Below are 23,369 nucleotides of genomic sequence, written 5' to 3'. Positions count from 1 at the left end.
CAACAAAAGAATAGATTGATTTACTGCATCAAAGGCTTTTTATAAATCAATGAAAATACCACAGCCAAACTCATTGTTGTCAATTGAGTAACGAATAGATTCAGTGATACTGATGAGTGTGTGATTGGTTGAACACTTCTGCCTGAAGCCAAAATGAAGTGAGTAGAGAATATTATGGCATTCAAGATAACCATAGAGGCACTTATACAGAGCTTTTTCATGTATTTTCCTTAAAACAGATAGCACTGATATTGGCCTATAATTATCTTTCTCTTGTCTAGAGCTTGTCTTAAAAAACCAGAGTAACTCTTGTCAATTTAAGTTCATTTGGAAAAATGCCACAGAGAAAAGAATCATTAATTAAGGACGAAAGAAGTGGAGAAATATGGTTTTAAGAACTTTTAGCAATCTGACTGGAATACTGCAAGGGCCTATAGATTTGTTATTGTCCATTTGAGATATGTAAGTAGACCTTCCAACTCTCATGATGTCGTCGTGAGACTCACGATTTCAAGACTCATCTCATGGTCTCTCGATTTAACTTCGAAATCTCACGGTTTTCCACGATGAACTAGACGCTCGAGGAGCATTGACTCGGGCTTCATTTAAAGCTATAGCATTCGCACAAAACACGAGTACAATGCTAAAATACATTCTATGCATAGCGAGATCGGAATTGTTGTACTTTTATTGACACTGTAACATCATTATGTTCCTGTACAGTGGTCATATTGAAAACTTTTTCGAGTAGATGACATTAATCATCATGTCTTCTATTAAGTACTTACAACTCCATGGGAAGAGCAAACCAACATTCACGATATATCGCTTGTATAATAGTTATGTTGGTTATGTACGAAAGACGAAATCGTACTTTACAAGTATTGAACCCAACAGAAACCAATAACAGAAACAGGATTTTTAACGGAAGAGCTAAGCTTAAATATTTAACCTTACTATTCAAGTTGCTTCTGTCAGTATCCCAATCCAATTCGCTGTTGTTGGCGCCACCTTCGAAAATGTGTTCGCGAACATTTTAATTTTATCAGCAAGTGACGTGTTCGTCTCCGCATCATAGTTTGTTGTTACATCGGCTGTTCCACTTTTGCCAGAGTTTTCGTAATTTGAACTCGCATATGGCTCATTTGTTATCTCGCAAGAACTAGTATGAACTTTGCACATTTGGCTAGCTTTCGAGCCATAGAGTTCGTGGACCGGACCATTCCGAAAACGCCCGACATCATTTAGCGTGGGCCCACCACAAACGGCGTGTGCGTTTGTATGTGAGATGAGCGTATAAGAAAGGAATCTTCGCCAGATGGTCTTCACCAAACACGGCATTCTGTAAATTATGTTATGTCATATACAAAGAGCGAGTTCGTGACAACATACCGAAAGTTGTCACACTCTCCTCCCCAGTTTCCGCAGTTTAAGCAAGGAACGCCTGGGACCTTGACCTCCCTTTTGGCGACTAACAACGGCTTGCATTTTAAGACTCGGGCTTTCCTACGAAAGCCCGATTAATTACAATCCCAATCAGATACGGCCTAAAATCTACTCAATTTATAAAACGATAGTTGCGAATGGCCACGTGCAATTCTCCTCACTGGGAATCTCGGCCGAGCTATTTTTAAACCTCGCTCTGAGGTGCAATCAGAGCGTGAAGTTCACTTGGAAGGCTTTATTTCATTTGATCAGCATGGCGGAACGAACTGAGCGATCCTCTGAAAAATTCCAAGAGCCTCCTGTCGGTGTTTCATGCAATGAGGAGCACAAATGAGCGCCACATAATTAAGGTACTTGTTTGTCTAATTTGTGTTAATTAATGCTAAAAGGGCACTAATTATGGCAGTTTGAACACTGCTACGTATAATTGTTAGCGTTGAGATTCCTTCGTTTTGAAACATTTTTTGTAAATCTCACTATTTGGTCCTGAAAATTTGTTTTGTAGTTTTTTTACCAGCTGAAACACAATGGATACGTCTCGTTAAAATACTTGGAAAGTTTGTTAATGTTAAAGATTATTCAGATTCATGAATTAGATAATTTAAACTGGGAGGAAAAGTCTAGGTTGATTCAGAGTGACCGGGTGACATGTGCACAACATTTTAGTTACCAATTCAATCAGTTTTTAAGACGCTTTCTAATGAGCAATGCTGCTCCCTTAGGAAAAATGTCACGCTTGTTTCAGAGTTGAATACCAGCAGAGAGGTTCACCACATATTTGTATGTTAACTTGACTTGAAGATGCACGAGTGTATTATTCATCAAATAATCACTTGTGAAAAATCAGTTAATGATCCAGAACTGGGACTGCTTGTCAACAAACCGATTCATAAGCACTCTCAAACTCGCATAAAAAGTCAAAGATGGAATGCAGATTTAATTATTCACAGCCTCCAATGAAATCAACCAGCATTTTACATTCTATTGGCAGTGATGTTTCTGAAAGTGACAATATTAGAAAACATAAAGAAAATTGCAAACATATCAGTAAGCATTAGAATGATATGAAAGAGGTGGATGACATCACTTTTGAACAAATGCTAATTAATCTGGACATCACTGAACAAAACTACTATTATCTTGCTATTTGATCCAACCTAAACTCTCCCACCATTATTTCTGAAAAGAAATCCTAATGAACAACTACAACAGTGTCTGTCTAAGTGCATGGAGAGCAAATATGGATATAATTATAGTTTGTTTTGGATGTTTATGCTTGTGCAATGTACATTGTATCATACATTTCAAAAGCCCAGAAGGGAATGAGTCAGCTTTTTACAACAAGCATGTGAGGGGGCAAAGAGAGGAAATTACAGCATAATTAGAGAGAGATATTGAGAATAAATTTTTAAATAGTGGGGAGATCAGTGCCCAAGAGGCAGTTTACATACAGTTCATCAGCTACCAACAAGGAAAAGCTCTAGAGAGGTGATTTTTATCACCACCACCCCCTGAAGAGAATGCTCAGCTTTTGAAACCAACGAATGAAATAGAAGAAATTGAGGATGACTCTAAGGACATTCACTCTACTGGTCTTATTAAGAGGTACATAGAAAGACCAACAAGCATAGAGAATGTTACTGGCTGATTGGGCTGCATTGTATAATTCACCCAAAAACTCATTTGAGAAAAAATCTAAAAGTTTGAAAACAGATAACCTCATACTTGAAACAGGGAAAGATGATGATGACGATGATGAATTAGCTGATTTCGACTTCAGACTTTAGGCAAGCACAATGCAAAAATTGCAAAACCAAAGCAGCATATAAAGCCTAGAATAATTAGAAGTGTTTGGTTCAATTACTAACTATGGTTCAATGTGAAATCTTACTCTAAAGAACATTTCCGTGAACTTACTATGCTTTTTACTTGTTGGCAAAATGAAAAAGCTGATTTAATAGGCAGTAGCTCTTCATATCAGGAGCATTTCCTTCTTTTGAAAGAAAAAGTAGACAAACAAATGCATCAGTATGCTGTCTGCAGTGAAGATATGAATGACAATGAACAGCATTTACATGACACAGAAGTTAGTGATTCCCAGTATGACTTAGTAGCACCAAATGCACAAAATGTTGAACTGGAAGATGAAGGAAGCTCTTGGTAATGAAGATTTGCATTCTGATTTCAATGAACATTGACCTTTCAGATGACTTCAAAATTCCTTCCACATCACGCCACAATGAGCCACCTATATTAATCAGTGAATTACCAGATGATGGTTATCGTGGAATGGTTTAGATTTTAAATAAAAAGGAAAAAAAACTTTTTTATCACATTTTGCACCAGAGTGAAACCACAGAAACTCCTTTTTATTGCTTTCTGAGTAGTGGAGCTGGTGTGGGCAAATCACATCTTCTAAAAGCCTTGGATCAGGCAGCCCTTAAGTATTTTAACACAAGACCTGGCAATGATTTTCATCAAATTAAGGTCTTACTATTAGGTTCAACTGGGAAAGCTGCTTACAACATTAAAGGTAAAACTATTCACAGTGCATTTGCTATTCCTGCCATCAGTCATTGAAAAATTACAAACAATATATCTTGACTTAAATTGACAAAACACCTTGACAACTCACATTGAAAAATTACAAACAATATATCTTGACTTAAATTGACAAAACACCTTGACAACTCACTTTGGAGGTGTCAAATTGATATTCTTGGATGAAATTTGAATATGTTTGCCATACAGCTTAACAATAGGCTTAAAGATAGTAAGGGTTGCAAAGATGATTTTGGTGGTGTTTCTTTTATCACCATTGGTGATTTGTTCCAGTTAGAACCAGTAATGGATAACTACATATTTAAAGACTTCCAAAATTCAGTTTACACAGTTCTTGCTCCAATTCTCTGGCAATAGCACTTTTCAATGTTTGAGCTCACTGAGATCATGTGGCAAAGAGATAGCAAGTTGTTTGCAGAACTTCTTAATTGGTTAAATATGTAAAGGTAAACACACAGCAAGTGACATTGTAAAACTGAAGGAAAGAGTTGTGTGAGAAGAGACAAACAACCCATCTGATGCACCCCACCTATATAAACAAAACACAAACTAGGGTAGATTAATTTAATGATGAAGTACATAATGTAGCTGTAGGAAACAAATACAGAATCACAGCACTAGACAGTGTTATTGGAGCTAACTCTTCTGAGGTTTGAAGAAAAATATTAAGACAAAATTAATTTCAAATGACCCAAGAAAAACTGAGGAGTTGGTATTGAACCTCTACCTAAATGCTGAAGGTGAATTCAGCATGTAATGAATATCTGAACTGAAGATGGCATGACAAATTCATGGTGCTGGGAATATCATCAAATTTGTGCAACTAAATCAGCAAAGCAAACACTCAGGCATAGTTTGGGTACAGTTTGATCCCTCAGATTTTGGTAAAAAAAACTAGACATGAGAACAGACATCTCTATACCCAAGGAACTGACCATAGGGCATGGAACCCAGTAAAACCAGTTACCACACTATTTTTTGTTCGTAAAACAAAGCAACTCAAGTTGTCAGAAAACAGTTTCCATTATGCCCTGCAGCAGCAAAAACAGTTCATAGATCACAGGGGCATAATAAAACTAAAACTGTTGTCAACTTAAGTACTAAAAGAACCATTCTACCTTTGAAGGTTTATATATAACTGATCTCTGTGAAGACAAAATTGTTATCCATGCCACGGTTGAGGAAGAAATGGAGTGATTAAGAACAACTGCTAAACTTAAACTTTGTATATCACCACTTAATAAGTTCAATTCTAAAACCTGTTACCCGAATGCAAGATCACTGCGTAGACACAAGGCATATGCAAAGACTTAAACTATTCAAGTTCTGATATCATTTTTTTTTGCAGATACAAGATTTAGTTCCCAAGATTCTTGTGACAAATATAACATAGTTGGTTAAATAACATCTCTTTTAAAATGACAGTCCACATACATACTGTAGTCTTGGATCAAGACCTTTTGGTGGTACAGCTGTGTTTAGCAAAATCCCATCTTGCCCTGGATATCCCTACTGTCACAATGTACATGGTATTGAAATAACTGGGATTGAAGTCACAATTTGGGAGAACTGTACAGTCTTGGGTATTTATTGCTCTCCAAATATTCCCAGAGGACAACTTTGTCAGGCAGTCTCAGAAGTGTTAGATACCATTTTGACAGAGAACAACATTATTATTGGAGACTTAAATGTAAATTGCCTTATTGAGGCAGACAAGCTACCTTTGTGGAATTTACTATGTAGAGATAAATGTTACAAACAGTTGATATCAACATACACAACTTACAATAGAACATTAATTGATCATATATTTACAAACATCTCACTTAAAAATACAAGCAGGTGTTTTAGAGACTTCACAGATCATAACGCAATATGGGCCTCATTTCTGAGTGCTATTAACTGATTATTTTTTATGGAAAATTCAGACAGATTTAAAGACAAAAAAAAAATTGATACCCCGTAGTGATTCAAAGAATGCTAATAAACTCAGTCAGCCAGAGTCTTGGTCACAAGGCAAGGCTGTACATTAATGTCAAACGAAAATTAGCCAATTAACATACATGTATAGATTCATATTTGAAACAGACCACACAAATGACAAGATTGCTTTCATTTAATTAGAAATCAGCAGTAATAGTACTAATAGCAATAATAATTAGAGCAATAATTTTCATAATAATAAAGTAAACAAACTGTCTTTCATTTGATAGCTAGTCAAGAAGTGGCTTGTGAAATGTGAGTCAATATCCAGTATCACCAGTTGTTACGAATTATTTTACTAAATCCATTTAGTAGACCTGTTTTTCATAGGACTATCATTGTAGTACTGTTACAATTTCAAAATTCATGTTCCTTTTTTCCCCTTCTCTTCAAACAGACTTCATTCAGAGGCATCGCTTAGAGAGGACATGTGTACATGACAACAGCACTGTCTTACTGTTCTCCTGCGATGAAGAATACAGCTTACTGAACAGTCTCTCAAGATTACATCAAGTTACTTCTGTCAAGTAACCTGCACAGCAAAACAACATACTGCACAATGCATGTTACTTCAACTACAAAGCTATACTTGGATCACTTTAATTTGCACTTTTATTTCATACGGATATTACATGTTACAGATATTTTATTTTATACGGATTCCATGAACGACTTCATGATGCATACCTGAGCTTTAAGAAGTTCTTGGACAACACTGGAGTGTATCTCCCGCTATATTTCGCATTGTTGTTTAGTTCTCGCCATTAACTTGGATGACGTGACACATTGTGCACGCTGTCGTTTAGCCTGCTTCATTGTTCTGCTTCTTAGGCACGCTGTTGGTTAGTTCACCTTGTTGTCACACGGTTGGCGCATATATTTAACGCGGCTCCTTTATTTCCCGCTCGTTCTTTTTATGTATGTCTCTTGCCTTCGGTCAATAAACGTCTTCTCTTGCTCGGAGTTTCGGCTCAACTTATTGGCGTCCGGCAGACACGATTGTGACTTTCGTCAGCTTCGGCAGATGCGGAGCTTTCTTTCGATTTTTTCGTTTATCGGGCATCGTAAGGGAGTTAGAAGTGGAGTAATATTGTTAAGTTTATCACATTCACAAATGCACTTTCAATACGGCCTTCGCAAGCTTTATAATTGAGAGAATTCGGAAACGTAACCATTGGCAACGTTTATCACAACAAGTTAATCGTAACACTCTTCGTTTGCTGCAACAACGGAAACAACAAGATCTCAAACATTTAAAATTCTACCCTGTACAACATTAAAGAAAAGCAGCGTGTTAATCGGGAGCTCTTTTCAGAACCCATAGAATCCTCGGTCAATACGGAAAGAAGTGTGGGTAGAAACACGAGACGTAGTCGAGTGTTTTTCCCCCTTCTTGAGAAAAAATGAAATATACTTGTAGCGCGGCAGTTCAAATTTAACCCTTGCCTGAAGGTTTTAGTCTTGGTGTTCAGTGAATTGTTCTTAGTGAAATCCGGCCGAATTAAAGCTTATACATAGAAACTTGCAAGTTTCTTCACGTGATAAAATAGGGAACAAAATGCTCGAGGCGTGTGTTTTATGAATGGAAGATAGCTGGATGCAAAGGAACATGAAAATTGCTCGAGATGATAGCGCCGTAAAACTCGACTGCAGTGACTGATGTGGCCTTCCACTTAACGCATTAGAAAGGATATCAGAGCAAGCTCTTAGTTCTTCACTCGAAGGGTAGACTATGTAATTTCTGAGGCTTGCTTCAATGCGATGACCAGAGATGGCCATGATGAGCTAGTCGAGATGGACCCCAGTATGGCCGCAGTCGCTCAGACCTCATAAATTTTAACAGTTATGCTAGTTTAGTTTTTTTTTATCGACTCGTTAATAAATTACACAACCCGTACGGATCGCACAAATCGACATGTCAGTTTTACGAATCGTTATGATCCGTGATTTTGGACAACCCTCTAAGCTGCCGCGAAAGACTAAATAATATCAATCAATATCAACGATCATTTAAAATTAGTAAACCAAGTTTGCGTCGAAATTTTCAACCTAGGAAAATAGAACAATTACCGAGTTACGTGATGATTAATGCGCCCGAGACCTATTTAATTCCCTAAAACGTATAAGGCAACTAACACGCAAATAAAATTGGAAAAGATTAAAATAACCAAACCGCACGACTCGCAAGGTAACCGCATGTTGAGGAAGTGAGCACACTTCACAAGACTTTTCACCCATATTATTAACTCTGCATCGGTTCAATAAAATAAAATGTGAAATTCCTATCTTTTTTAGGTACAATGGGGCACACGTGAATACATTATGGACTGTCACATATAGAAATAAACTTTTATAATTTCCAACTGCCTTTAATTCATTTCATGAGAAAAATCTTAGCCAAAAACAAGGTAATTTCTGTAATTAACGCTAAGTCAATGCTCTCAAAAAATGTGGAACGTTGACTTGTCGATAGCACATGGCACTGATAACAACGCACGAGGAATTAATTATTGCAGTTTTCGACGAGACTGATGATTCAAGACCTGAGGCTGATCGTTGTAAAAACAAGCTCCAATGTTTGATTTTAATTTCCTTAGCGTGGAAAATTGTCTTAAAACAGCAAACAGCGTGAGATGCATGTTGTGAATATGATAAAAAAAATATGACAAAGAGAATGCTTTCCAAACTCTTAAAAGAAAATTGCGGTAGGACAGAATTCATTTTAAATACCTGCTTGCCTGGAACTCAGAGTTTAGATCATCAAAAATACCACATCATGTCATGGACACCGGAACAGGTTATATGAGTTAAATGTTGGTCATATGTATGCAAAGTTTATGGCCTGTAAAGAAAATACAGCAATGTTTGGCGTGAAATATTAATAGAAGTGCCTCCAAAGCAACATGACAAAAAGATTCGTTCCGCAGAAATAAAGGTCACAGCGGTTCACAAAAAGTTCACTAATCACACGCAACGAAACAGGCACAATCAGTGTAATGTGTTCTGATCGACGGAGCCGGACAGCCCAAGGGAGTTCTGGAACACGTATCGTCCTTTCCTTCATAGCAAACAAAACAAGCTGATGACATTATTCTTGAAGAAAACAATCAGGTCATAACTGATAAGTGTGAGATTGCCGAGCTTTTATATCAACATTTTATTAAGATCACGGAGAGTGTGAGGGCGGTGAGCGAAGAGGAGTACGGTAAGAATTTTGTAAACCATCCAAGTATTATAGCAATACTACAACGTAATACATCGATTTCAATAAAATGGCTGCCGCTCAGCCGAAGAATGGGGCAAGGACTGAAACGAGGTATTTTAGGACTCGGCGGGCCTTACAGATAGGACTTCGCGGTCAAACATACACTGTTGTGTTACTCATTCATTGTACTTAAAAAGGAACTACTGGGCCCAACGGAGAAAAACTTGCTTTCTTTAGCTTCCCAAAAGAAGCGTCACTTAAAAAAGTCTGACTTGCCAAGATCAGAAGAGACCCTGGCAAAAATTTTAACTTGAACGACAACACGAAAGTATGTTCACTCCATTTCGAACTGTGCGAAATGGAAAAATGTTTTGGTGGGAAAATATCTTTAAAAAGACGTAATGAAATCTTTCCTACGAAGTTTAGCTGGCCGCGTACCTCACCAAGAAAGCGACCAGCTCCTTGTCTGAGGACGGATCCAGTAGTAAACGAGCGTTTGAAAAGAGATCTGGACACCGACTCAACAACAACAAATAGCGCTATCGAGAAGAGCCTTTCCGCTAGTGCTGTTGAGTTTGAAAGTGCTACGACAACAGAGTCCTACACGGAAGAAATTAATCAATTAAAACTGGACTTAGAACAACAACAGAGACAAATAACAACTTTGTGTAAGGAAAAGGACGATGCCTTAAGAGAAATCAAGCGTTTAAAACAACACGCCGAACTTAAGGAACTTAGCGAACTTTGGTCAGCTTTCTCTTCGTGAATATTTCTTTTCCTTGGGAAATATACTCTTCCACACTAGAAATAACCGAAAAAACCGGCTTAAACAACAGACTTTGTTTACAAGCTATCGAAGTTCAAACAATAGGGGCTACAAAAACTCTAACTCACTGTTTCACTAGTTGTGCTTTTGTAGTCAAACCTTTTGCACGATCACCCCGACACTAAAGCCAAAATCTTAACTCATCATCTTTCCTCAGAGATGGCTTTCGACCTTCTCACCGAGCACCAGGAATATCACACTCGTATGGTTTCACAGAAAACGCCATGGTTTCATCCTAAAACGCCTCGTTTTCGTGGTCGCCCCATACTTTGTCCGACTGGCAGCCATTTTATTGAAATCGGTGTATAGCAACGCAAGTTTCTAGTTCCAGCACACCAATCAAATACAGATCGAAAGCCTGCTATTGGAATTCAATTGTCGCAAATCGTGTGGCCATGACATGATGACACCTAGGCTTGTGAAGGATTCGGCAGCTGTATTATCCAAACCTATTGCAAGCATTTTAAACTCGTCCATTGACCACGGTGTGTATGCGAGCGAGTGGAGAAAAAGGTCAGGTAACACCCTTGTTTAAAGAAGGCGCTGAATTCAACAGGACCAACTATAGGCCCGTTACAGACCTAACAGTTCTCAACAATATATACGAAAGGCTGTTGATGGTACAAATGAAAGACTTTTATCGCGCCATCTTACCTGATCTCATCAGTTCTTATAGAAAGTTCTATAGTTGTGAGACAGCCCTGTTACGTCTGACAGAGGATTGGAGGAGCATGCGAGATAGGAGGGAACTGGTTGGTATGGTGTCCATGGATCTTTCTAAAGCGTTTGATCTTATACAGCACGACCTATTGTTGGCAAAACTCAAGGCTTACGGCGTTGGTGAGAAAGGCTGCGCGCTTCTAAAGGATTAACTAACTAGAGGAAAGCAGAGAGTAAATATTGGAGTTACGTACTCCAGGTGGCAGAGCATAGGCCGAGGTGTGTTGAAGTCCTAAATGTAATAACTCTCCTAAATGTAATAAAGTCCTAAATGTAATAACACTTGGTCCTAAATGTAATAAAGTCCTAGATATAATAACATTTGGTCCTAAATGTAATAATCCTCTAATGCAATCGTTCGACTGCGCTAATGCATTGGTGTTATAGCGGACATCCCACATTGAGGTGTTAAAGTGACAGCTGTTGCATCGAAAAATCCTCTGACCAGTATTCATGTCACATTGCGGGCTCGCTGATATCAACCAGTATCTTTTTACTTACTAGTCGCAAGTCGAGTAGCATTGGCTGGAGACCGTTACTGACAGCTTCTAATGACAGCTGGCAAAACAATGAGTACGCTGACCAATATTTCCATATATCACTGGCTTAGACTCTTAAGTACAATAGGTTTTGGAAAAATGTGATAACGGTATACTTGTGTGATCAGTGATGGAGGTACAAGTCATAAACCAAATTAAAAACTTGGACAAGGAAGTCTGCAAATTTGTTGGTCGGACAATTTGCGGGCTTGGATATGAATTTTTTGTCTATACTTTTTAGACCAGACCTTGTTAGCATGCACATTTTGTTTCCTAATTCCGATCTTTACCGGCTCTCCAGAAAGTTATTGTTTTCAAATTATTGAATATTTTCGTGGTTATGTGAAATTATATACTCAGTGACTTACATTTAACAGGTGGAAATGAAAAGAAGCTGCTGACCAGCACATTCAAAAGGGTTATCTATGTCAAAGAACTGAGACCATGGTGATAAGGCACTATATTACGAGGAAGTCCAATGTTAAAATCATTAGAGGTGAACAAAGTAGAAGTTGAAGAATTTTAAAGGACGAAAGAATCTAGTGTGGGGATGATGGCTTTTCTCTCTGTGGGACAATAAAGCCGAAAAGGCATAGCCAACGATGGTGATGAGCTAGTAGATGTTTAGTTTGTTTTATACGTAGACATCGACTTATTTGGGGCGAGAAGGGATGTCGAATATCACATCGCAATTCTTCTTCTTTGTAATTGCAGTTGCAAGTGTGGGGCCTGGTGATGACTAAGATTAGACGCAGCTGGGGCTGTAGGTGCCGAGCATTCTGACTGTTCAGCATAGCTGCACAACAATTGAAACCAGCGGTCAAACGTTGGGCGAGTGCGAGTGGATCAATCTGGCCAGCCGCGCACAAATTCCCCGCGCAAAATTTTTAACGGAAACATCAAGAATCAACCGCTGTTGCCAAATAAACACAAGAGAATTTATAGAAGTCTGGAAAAGAAATAAAAGGAAGGGAAAAGAAAACTGGAGATTTTTCAAACAAAAAACTTATTCAAATACCTTATCCTACTGTTAAAGCTTAACTATCAATCCGCCTCTGCGCTTCTAAAGCACAGTGACTTACTCGCTTGTGTGGTTGATCGATACTTTTGGACAATGTCAGCGACGAAGCCGCAGAAAGCAGTAGGAGGGCTAGACAGTCAAAACAAAGAAAAAGTTTAAACGACCCTCTCGGGTTTATTGTGCTACAAAACACAGCTGGCTCTCTTTCTCGATTCTGAAAATAAAAAAGCCATTCTTTATTCTTATTAGAACGAAGTCTTTTTGCTTTAACGATAAAATCTAGCTTACTTCGAAGTCATTTACCGTCGTTTCTTTCAATTTTGGCTAATTTTCTCATGCTGAGATTATCATACACAATCAATAGAATACATAATTTCAACCGATACTCTTTATCTGAAGAAGAATACCTTTCCTACCCTCGAAAAAGTCCGTTCATAGCATCAGGAAAATTAATTTAGCGGACGTTGCTTACTTACCCCGATGGTGACCAAGTGTCGAAAACGTTTGGATTTTGCTTTTCAAATAATAATTTGCTTTGTAAACGGCTCATTTTTAAACCCGTGCTAACATTGAAAAGTTTTAAAGTAATTTTTTTCTTTGAATTTCTGTCTGTTTGTTCTCAAGGTCAAATTTCAGAGTATCCGGCGCGAATTGTGTAGTACCGTTAGGATGAATTGTCTTAATTCAAAAGGGAAATTTCCCTTCTTAAGGCACATCACGCAACATTTATTCTTTCTCAAAAACAATAAAAGGACTCGGTCGGAGCGCAACCTCAGTCGCCTTCCTAACACTGAGAACAGGTTTCAGGATCAATTCCGTGATGTACTGGCGCATTTCCGATGCATAAATCATTACGCTAATCAGTCTCATTGTGCGCCGCCAAGAAACTTGAATTTCAAGGTAGATATATAACAAGACTAACCACCATTTAGATGCATCTTTCTTGACAGAACAACATAGATCGCTACATGTTGTCGCTTTCTGATCGATGTCCCTCGTTAGTCCCTTTTTAAACACTGTCACAACAGAAAAGAGGAAGCAAATACCTTCACCAAATACCAAGACGATGCCTCATCGCGGAAAACAAGGACATTTTTCAACCTTTTCGAACAGCCTAAGAAATATCTCTCAAAGTCTAACTTAAAGTACAGGCAAAGGGTTGCATTAAAGAGCATTTAACTAATGAGTTTTAGGACTAACGAAAGTACATATACTGCGGGACTTTTCAAAAGCCTTCAGCTGCCAATATTCCTGCGTCACCACTTTCGATTTCTTCCAACATAATATCCACCTCAGCTTGTGGTATATTTTAGAAAACGCTAACGAGAAATTAAAATAAAGTTTCTTATGTATTGAGAAGAAAATGCAAAGAATACGCCTTTATCTGCTGTCGATTAACGGGTTGTATCCCTGAATATAGGCAATGTTGAAATTTATGTAAATTCTGTTTTGAAACAGTTTCCGCTTCAGTTCTTTCACACGTCCTAGATTTTTCCTAGTCTGAAAGGGTAAACAGCACTAATGGTAATATTAAATCAACTACATCGTTCGTTTACAACTGCTTCCGCAAATTCGGATTTGTCTTCTCATAAATTTCTTTAGGATCCCAAGGTTAAGAATCTTCAGTTTTCATGTCTTTTAAATCTGAGTAAATCTACATTAGTAAATGGTCAGACGTGACAAATAATTTCGTCTCGTCCGTCTCGTCTCCATGTCTAATTGTAAATGTGGGGGTTTTCAGGGAAACGTGATTGCCTGTTTTTAATTGCCATTATTCGTGATTGTAAAATGTTTAAGGCGTGAACTGTGAATAATATGCCAGTCGCGATGCGTGAAACAAAGATACAATTTTCCGTCATCCGTTATTACTAAAAAGAAAACGCATTTTTTCCGTGAAAAATTACTTGCCGAAAATATAAAATCTTTTCACCAACACTGTTCGGTTAAGTTGGCCGGATTGGTCAACGTTCTATTTTTTTAGGATCTGTCAATTTGATGCCAAAAGCATGCACATCAGTACGTATGAATGTTTGTAGCCAATGCTTCTCGGCGTACATCTCAAGCAAAGAAAAAAGACTCTGCTTAAAATCAGCGAGAGAGCCCACAATACTCCATGAATTTTGGTCAGAGGATTTTCTGGTGCAACAGTTGTCACCTTAACATCTCAATGTGGATGCACAAGCACAGTTAAACTAATGCACTGGAGGCTTATTAAGCTTAGGACCAAATGCTATTTCATTTAGGACTTTATTACATTTAGGACCAAATGTTAATACATTTAGGACTTTATTACATTACATAGGAAAGTTATTACATTTAGGACTTCAACAAGGTGTTCCTCAGGGAAGTGTCAAAGGACCAATGCTCTTTAATGTCTTCATTAACGATCTGTTTTATCATGTTACGCAAGCCAAGCTGAATGTATATGCTGATGACCACCAGGTGTACAGTTATATGTATAAGGCAAGTCAATGTACTTGTAATGAAGTAGCTAAGGCAAGTCAATGGTACAAAAATAACGCTATGAAAGTTAACGTAACTAAACACCAAGCGCTTATTATGGGAAAAACTGATCACAATTTCTCTTTCCTAACTAAAAATTCTCTAGACATTTTTGGTATGAATATTGATAACAGGCTCTCTTTCGACAAACATGTATCCACTATATGTAAAAAGATTAACATTCAATTTAAAGTTATGCAAAGATTCCGAAAACTCATCGCCAGACATACTCTATTAAAGCTGTATAAGGCCTTCATCCTGCCGCCTTTTTATTACTGCTCCTCTTTATGGCACTTTTGCGGCGCCCGCAATTCTGGTAAAGTGGAGGCCTAAAACAAGCGGATTTTAAGGTTTCTTTTACAAGATTATGAATCCTCGTATAATACGTTACTGAATAAGGTCAACTTAAAATCTCTTCAAGTCAGACGCCTACAGAATTTTCTAATCATATTGTACAAGAGTTTATTTTTTACTAACTATCCAGGATATTTAAATGAAATGTTTACGTTTAGATCTACGTCCTATAACTTACGTGGTAATTACATCTTGTCCCTTCCAAAACCTAAAAATACAACATATGGCCTTCAATCTTTCTCTTACTTAGCCGCTAACTTATGGAACTCTCTCCCGGACACCTTTAGAACTTCCAATTTTCCAGACTTTCGGCGCCAAATACTCCAGTATGACTCCTTTGTGTAACTATACTGAATTTAGTAGTATAAAAATATTTATTTAATGTTAATATGTAAGTATTTATCATCATTAATGTATTATTATTCATTTATTCTAGTTTAGATTATTCCTTTTACTTCATTTTAATCACTCGAAGATATTAGCTTACAGCTACTCTTAAATTCGAGGTAAATAAAGTTTATGTATGTATGTATGTATGTATGTATGTATGTATGTATGTATGTATCTATGTACGTCTGAAATTTGAATACATTACACCGGCTCTCATAGACCTACACTTGCTTACTGTATCGTTCAAAGTTCAAATTCAAATTTTCTTTTCTCTGATTTTAAGTCGTTAAACAATCTAATATTTGTTATCTCTAAAACCTGCCTCCAACTATGCTTGTCGCTAGTCTACAAAATCTCTTCTGTTTTTTCCAAGGTCACCTGCTCTCCACTTGGGGATCGTGCTTTTGCTCATGCTACTCCTACCTTATGGTACTCGTTGCCGTTAACAATCAGATCCTGTAGCAGCCTAGCTACTACTAAGAAAGAACTCACAAAATTCCTTTTTGAGAAAGCGTTCAGTACTAGTTTGTAACACATCCCCCCTCTCCTCCTCGCTTTCTTAAATACAAATAAAACCTGTTTCTATTGCCACTTTATCTATAACTTTTTAAGCTTCAACTACTCCTGAGTCAGTACAGGCTAATAGTTTGCTAATAAGTTACCACTCTTATGAAGTACCCTCATTCCAAAAAGCTCCCCTTTTTTCGGCCGATGAGTTTGAAGAAGCGCCCGGGTGCTTATTCGAGGAAATACGCTAAAACGGAATTGGTTGATTAGTTTTGACGGAAAATGTTTTTAATTGAAAGTCAAGTGGGACTCGCCATACAACTTGTGAAGATAAGATTCTCTGATAGAAGTATCACATTCACAAATAATTCAAGACCTCTCTGAATTTTTGCAAAGTATTTTGACGCATTTATGCTCAAGAATTTTAGTAATTATGCCGTAATCAAGCTCGATCCTCAGCCTACCGCATTATACCCAAAATTATGCCGGTATAATTTATCTGAGCCTGTCAGTGACCGTCAAATAGCTTCAATTAAGGTCTTTCAGATCTCACTATTTTTACTGCTCGTCAGCTCTGGATCTCGAGGACTCTTTGGATCTGCTTTAGCAAATGGGACTGCCGTCATCATACAAAAGTAACTTATGAAATTAAGAAGGTCGTCGATTTGAGTTTCCATTTACTCCAAAAAGCAATAGTTTGGATTCTTTCCAATCAAATATCAACAATAAAATCAAACAAGGCGTGGAAACTGTCATCAGGCTCTTTATCGAATTCAAGTGATGTTTCGCTTAAGCTATCATGAATCACGCTCATATCATATCGCTGTAAAGATATTTTGGGAAGATATATCAGCGAATGAGGTGTGTATCAGAGGAAAATTACTTTTATGTTGAACTATAAATCATCTAAGTTGATCGTCTCTCACCGTTAATAACTGTGCAAATGCAGTTTGTTACCTCTTTGGGCTATTTTCTACAACTTGGAAATGATTTTACCACCAATTTTAATTTGACTCCCCATCAAGGAGACTTTTTATTTAATTGTGATAAAAGCGATGGTCACATTTCCCATGTAGTGCACCTTTTCGTTAGGCCAGTTGATGTCATTTAAGCTAAGCGGCATTTTCCACTATTGTATATAGAATTTTCCAATTCCGAATTAAAAGCTTTATATTGAGCTTGAATCATTTTCGAGGCTGACATCGTTCGAGAAAGATTTTTAAGGAAAAGTTTCAACAGTATTGCGTAAATGATCAACCTCGTTCCCAGGGCTTTTCCCTTTCTGAATATTTTGTGGGGCGGGAAAACCTTCCGCGGGAAGACCTTTTCCCGCCCCAAAAGATATTCAAAAGGGGAAAATCCCTGGGAACGAGGTTGGTAAATGATTTGACGCATTTACGCTTAAGAACTTCAGTTATAATGCCGGAATTATGCTCGTTCCTCCGATTACAGCATTATACCCAAAATTATGCCAGCATATTTATCTAAGTACTGACCGCCAAACGATTTCAGTTAAGGTCTTTCAGATCTCCCCTTTAATACTGTTCGTCACAAGCAGTTTTGGATTTGCAGGGCTCTTTGAATCTGAGGAATGAAAGGCCAGTCTCCAAATATGCCTAATTAGAAATCATTCTCAGTATTACAATTTTTCGTCCGCTCTCATACTCTGAAAAGGTGAAATGGCTTATTTCATAAAAAATGGTTAGGACACACACCAACTTTTCGCTCTTTAGAATGTTTCCTTCGCCTAGGATATGAGAGAATCACCCAGACTGGTTGTATATCATCCCCTCCGCTAATAAAGGGACACGTAACTCTGGGATACTAAAAGAAACGTCATGCTATCTGATTTTTTTTTCTCATTAACTCACCCCTAAGCTAGTCTCCAAAACCGAAACAGTCATTCCAAAAAAAATTTCAAGAATCAGCGAGTATCTTTTTGCAGGATTGCTGATTTGAGCAAACAAGAGACTCTTACTCATATTTCGGTAAATCTGTCAATCAGCTACTGTTTAATAACCAGATGTGCGCTCTTCGTCATGCATATTGCTGTAGAGATATTTTGGGAAGATATATCAGCGATGTATAGGAAGAAAATTACTCTTACGTTGTATATCATCGAAGTTGATCGTCTCTTGCCGTTAAATGTGCTCAAATAACTTTTTTGCCTTTTGGGTTATTTTTCTCCGTAATGACTTTATGATCGACTTTAATTTAACTCCCCATCAAGGAGACTTTCTATTTAACTCTGGCACAAGCGAGGGTCACATTTCCCATGTCGCGCACCTTTTCGTGTGGCCAATTGAAGTTATTTAATCTAAGAGGTCTTCCCCGTTATTGTATATAAAATTTACGAGTTCCGGAGTCAGAGCTTTATGTTGAGCTTGAACTATTTTTAAGGCTTACATCTTTCTAGACAGATTTTTAAGGAAAGTTTCAAAAGTATATTGCGTAACGGTCTGAGATCCCACGATGGCATCTCGAAGAATTTTGGGATCTAAAGACTGAAAAGCCAGTCTCCATGTTTCCCATCATATTCACTTTTTAAAAAGTCATTCTCGGTATTACAATATTCGACTAAACGCGTAATCAGATAACGTTAACTGGCTTATTTCTGAGAACTTTGGTTTGGGAAACATTCCATCCGTCTAGCAGGAAAAAGAATCGCCCAGAATAGCTATAAGTGTATATCATTTCTTAAGCAAATAAATTGACACATTTCTTTGGGAAAATGAAATTAAAGAAACTTTGTACTCTCTTACTTTTTAAATCTTCTCAGCCTTTACTAATCTTCAAAACCGAAACAGTCAAGACGGACTAATTCTGAGAATCCGCTAGATTTCTTCGCCTGTTCTTCGATTTCGGATATATTACTGCAAAGCAGGCACTTATGACGTATAGAGCCTGAAAAAATCGTACCACGTGTGCTTCTACAGAAGAAACTATGAAAAACTAGCGCTTATAGCGTATAGATTCTGAAAACAACAAAAGTTTTGATAGGTTCTGTTTTGGTAGGCACGTGCAAGCCTTCAAAGAGAAAACTGACGGTTTTTGTTTAACTGAATTACCAGCCTTCGCGCTACCGCGGACATCCAAAGAAACTAATTATACTGTATCCCTGCACTCAGCTGATGAAAGGCTAAAAAAGATGTGAGCCTTTTCCGATATTTCAATTGGTTCCCGAGAGAATCTATATTGAAGTTGGACAAAAGAAAAGGTTTCGACGAATGTTCTGACCAATTTTCATCAAAATCCGACAAAACTATAGATATATGTATCCTATCAAGAGAGCTTCTCTTGACTTTGTACATGTGTGTGGCTCCCAACAGTTCCCACAATTTTTCCAAAGTGACTTATATGGAATCGGTGAACAGTTTTAAAAGATTGGTGTTGAGGTAGACACGAAAAAGTAAGGAGAAGCTTTTGACGTCTCTTTTTTGTCCGCCAAATCGGAGTTCGACATTATGGGAGGTGACCTGTTTTATACCTCTCCACGAAACCGTCGAAAATGAGGTTCGGAACAAAATGTTATTTTTAGAAAGTGAAAATTTGAAGACTTTGTAAATCAAAAGTCAGCTAATGAGCAAATTTAGTAGAAATCAATTATGTGACAAGACCTCTTGACAGACCTCTTGTTGAAAGATCGTGAATTAATTAAATCAATATATTGAAAAAAGATTCTCTTTCTTAGTATAGAGATTGGAGCGAGTTTGACAATGATTATCTGAATGATATGGTCAAATGAGCTTATGATACTGCACGTTTGGAGCCAACATTGTACTGTACTTAGTGATTGAGTTCTCAGATATATTGCTTTGCTAAGGTAACCTAGGAAATGTTGGTATGATGAAAGAGGTTTAAAATAATTTCATTTCTAGTCATAAAATAGTGAGACAACTTTCATAGAAGTGTGATAATTCTAGTATAAAGACCAAGGACGGATCGGGATGAAAGAAACCGATAGACATGACAGTAGAGTGCACATGGAGCTGACGCGGAAGATTAAATGATATTAATTAACGATTATATGTAGTAAAACAGAAACTTTTCTGACCAAGTTAAATGGACGAATTAAACCGATCCACGTAATGATTAATGCGCCCGAAACCTATTTAATTTCCCCACAACATAGAAGGAAACTGATACAAAAACTAGATTAAAAATAAGATTGACCAAACCGCAGTACTCTTAATGTAACTGTATGCTGAGGAAGTGAAAATATTTCACTAGGTTTGTTGACCCATATTTTCTCACGCGCTGTTTTTTTTTTTATTCACACCGTTAATTTCCTTCAAACCGTAACCTTGAGTGAGAAATTTTGACAAGATTATCATGTCGAGACTGAGCTCTGGTAAGACCTGCTCTTGGGAGCTAAAAAACCACTAATATCCTGAGATAAGATGGCAAAAAGTCTTGGTTCCCTTTAACTTACCTGGTTGCTTGGTGTTTTCCTTCCCTACCCACCCACCCTCCCCCCACCCGATACAGGGTTGAGTTTGATTTTGAGGCCAAACTCTAGTCCTCGTTTGGCGGATGATGGTTTTTGCAAAAAGAAGTGGGGAGGGAGGGTGGGGAGGATAGATGATGAATGAGATGGTCTTTTACTGCTCACTGTGGATTTCTTTTCTCCACCGATTGCATATTTTTCATTTCCACCTGGTGGATTTCTGCATGAGACAGTTATGAGCCCTCGATTCACTTGTGTGGATGTTACAGTAGTGAATAAAGATTTATGTTGGTTGGTACTTACAGGTTGACGAGACCCAGAACAGTGCGAAAAACTCCTGGGGGTAAGTCCCTTAATTGATTATGGGATAAGTCCCTGTCAAAAAGAAATCATCACATCAGAAAGTTAGAAATGCGCAGTAAGATAAAGCTTTGAACTCGCCCCACCTCCCACCTCTATTAAGCGCCCTCATTCCAATGAGCGGCCCTTTTTTCAGCCGAGATCTCAAATTAGCGCAGCATGTGGACAAGTCAGCTTTCGGTGTTCCTAGGAAATATCTTAGCCAAAAACAAGATAATTTCTGTAATTAACGCTTTACAAACTCTTAAAAGAAAACTGCAGTAGGATTGAGACAATTTGAACTAACTGCTTGCCTGGAACTTAGTTCATATCATCACAAATACCACATCATGCCATGGCTCCGGTTGCTCATAGGGCGGATAACGCTATCCAACGGATAAATCTTAATCCAGCGAATAAGTGTTACCAAAACGTACTGCGCTATCCACAGGATGGAGATTTATCCAGTGTATAGCATTATCCGTCTATCGAACAATCGGGGCCTGAACAGGCTATATGTGTTACGAGCGACTTTTTTTCAAGACCGCATATGAGGTGGCACATCGACCAAAAAATGACTGTCCTCATATTTCAGTCAGAGATGCCTTATAGTGAACTTAGAAACTTGATAGGGTTTTTTTCTCCAGACTTGCTTATTTATCATAGTGAATCCACGAAAACTGAAACGAGCGTCGGTAGCCGTAAAATGGCGGAAATCATTGCCCCGGGTACTGAGGCAAATAAACTTTGCTCATGAAAAGCACAAAAAAAAGCAAGCTCGAATAAATTTCACAAATTTGTATAGGAGGGATTGACGTATGACTTAAGTCTAGAACGGGACCGTTTTATTTAATTTTGACATCACGGAACGCTTTTAAAAATCACCAATATTTCAAAATCGAAATAACGCATTTTGTAGTACATTTTCAATTATCATTTTCACCATGCGGTATAACTCGGAATCGGTTCATATTAAGCTAAAGATAAGAGGAAATAGTGTTGTTTTCAAGGATATAAAAATTATTTTGGGGCCTTTCATTTCCGCACAGAAAAACCAGGCTGAACTTTGTGAAGATCGCAACATCGTCATATTAGTCACGACATAATCCGATTAGGCATCTTGTGGTTAAATCCGGAATTCCGAGCACATTTTAGAAGTTAGCACCGTGGTTGATCAGGAAATCAATACAGTAAGCTAGCCATGCATAACTAACCACGGCAGGTTGGTTTTTATCTCTGCTTTCGTGTCAAATTCTCATCCATTTCCCATGGCGGAATTGTTTACAATAACACATTCCTTAAGCTAACGGAGGGCGTCTGTTTTTCTTTGCGTATTCGAACACCTACAAGTCTTAAGAAAGTTGTGAGGTAAAATTGAGTGTCATTGTGGACTTGAAAGAGGACAATTCAATCATTTATAACGGTAAGTCAAATGTTCTTTTCCGACGACGTTGAAGACGGGAAGTAATCTGTGTGTAGATGTGACACACTCAAGCATTTGTCACGCAAGGCTGAAATTATTTCAATCTTGTTTCCATCTTGAAATTTTGACGGCCACGAATATCGATGAAGAAGGTTTTTCTAAAAATCTTGTTTATACGATCATTTTTCTTATCAGCTAGTCATTGCTGTGAAACTTGTTAACCTAGGTGCGGGGATCTCATGTAGAGTTGAATGTAATAGTGACATTACTTAGAAGAGCCAATAAGCAGAGCACAAAACAACAAATAGTTCTAGAAAAAAAGATTAGGGAAAGGATCAAAGTCAGAGTAAAGGCGAAACACTGGCAAAGAACAAAATGATTGAAATAGGAGAATAATATCAAGTATGGAGCTGGAAACAGAAGGAAATAGATAGGGTGAACTAGACCTGAGGATAAGTGTATGATAAACAATGTGCCACTTGAAATCACTACTACAAACAAAGAAAGAGTTAAGAACGTTCTTCCCAAATTGAGAGTTCTAGTTACAAAACTCACGTAAATTTATTGGGTTGGAAACTGTTCTCAAATTAAAACAACCAAGTTGAGAAAAGGTAATTCTTTTGATGACCTTTTATATTTCAGCTAATGTCGTGCCGTAAAGTATTTTCTGAACACCTAAAGACTGTCGGCAATACCGATGATGAGGCCGAAATAGATTTAATTTCAGATCGAGCGCCAATTGTTAACACACTTTACAGCAATCAGAACAAATACCAGTTCTGAGCATCTCTGTTTTTTTTAAGGCGTTGGATGAAGGAGAGGTTCACAAAGATGACATGCATTCTAGGAGAGTTATCCAGCCAGGCTAAACTGAGGAAAAACGCGCAAGCCTAGTCGCAGAATTAGGAAGGCATTTTTGAGAACAATTTTCTAGCTAACCCATTTTTCAACTTTTCATTGTTAAAAATTATCATTTCGAGGGAGATTTCCAAAATGCTGCAAAGCATCGGTCTAGTCAAACTGCCAAAATGGCTCGGCAAGTTGTTCCGGATATTCTTTAAATCTGTGGTTTGCTTACAGAGACTTGATGTGTCAGCCTTCTTAA

The 23,369-nt window shown here is 37.8% G+C and overlaps 1 protein-coding gene and 1 long non-coding RNA gene across 2 annotated transcripts in view; one reads left to right on the top strand and one right to left on the bottom strand.

Annotated features, from left to right (window-relative positions):
- LOC111319884 (uncharacterized) overlaps nucleotides 1-20,877 on the bottom strand; it is a 60,598-nt gene extending 39,721 nt beyond the window's left edge. Inside the window, exon 1 of the mRNA XM_088755732.1 lies at nucleotides 20,806-20,877. The gene's annotated coding sequence lies outside the window, so the exon portion shown is untranslated. The remainder of the gene's footprint in view (nucleotides 1-20,805) is intronic.
- LOC148742353 (uncharacterized) lies at nucleotides 1,201-6,954 on the top strand. Its single transcript, XR_015999544.1, has 2 exons — nucleotides 1,201-1,796; nucleotides 6,389-6,954. It is a non-coding gene; the product is annotated as an uncharacterized LOC148742353 (long non-coding RNA).
- Nucleotides 20,878-23,369: the final 2,492 nt, after the last annotated feature.

This window comes from Stylophora pistillata, chromosome 1 (genome assembly GCF_964205215.1).
Source record: "Stylophora pistillata chromosome 1, jaStyPist1.2, whole genome shotgun sequence".
NCBI classification, from domain to species: Eukaryota; Metazoa; Cnidaria; class Anthozoa; order Scleractinia; family Pocilloporidae; genus Stylophora; species Stylophora pistillata.
The sequence above is the reverse complement of the archived record's forward strand: the minus strand, read 5'-3'. Positions and strand labels throughout refer to the sequence as shown.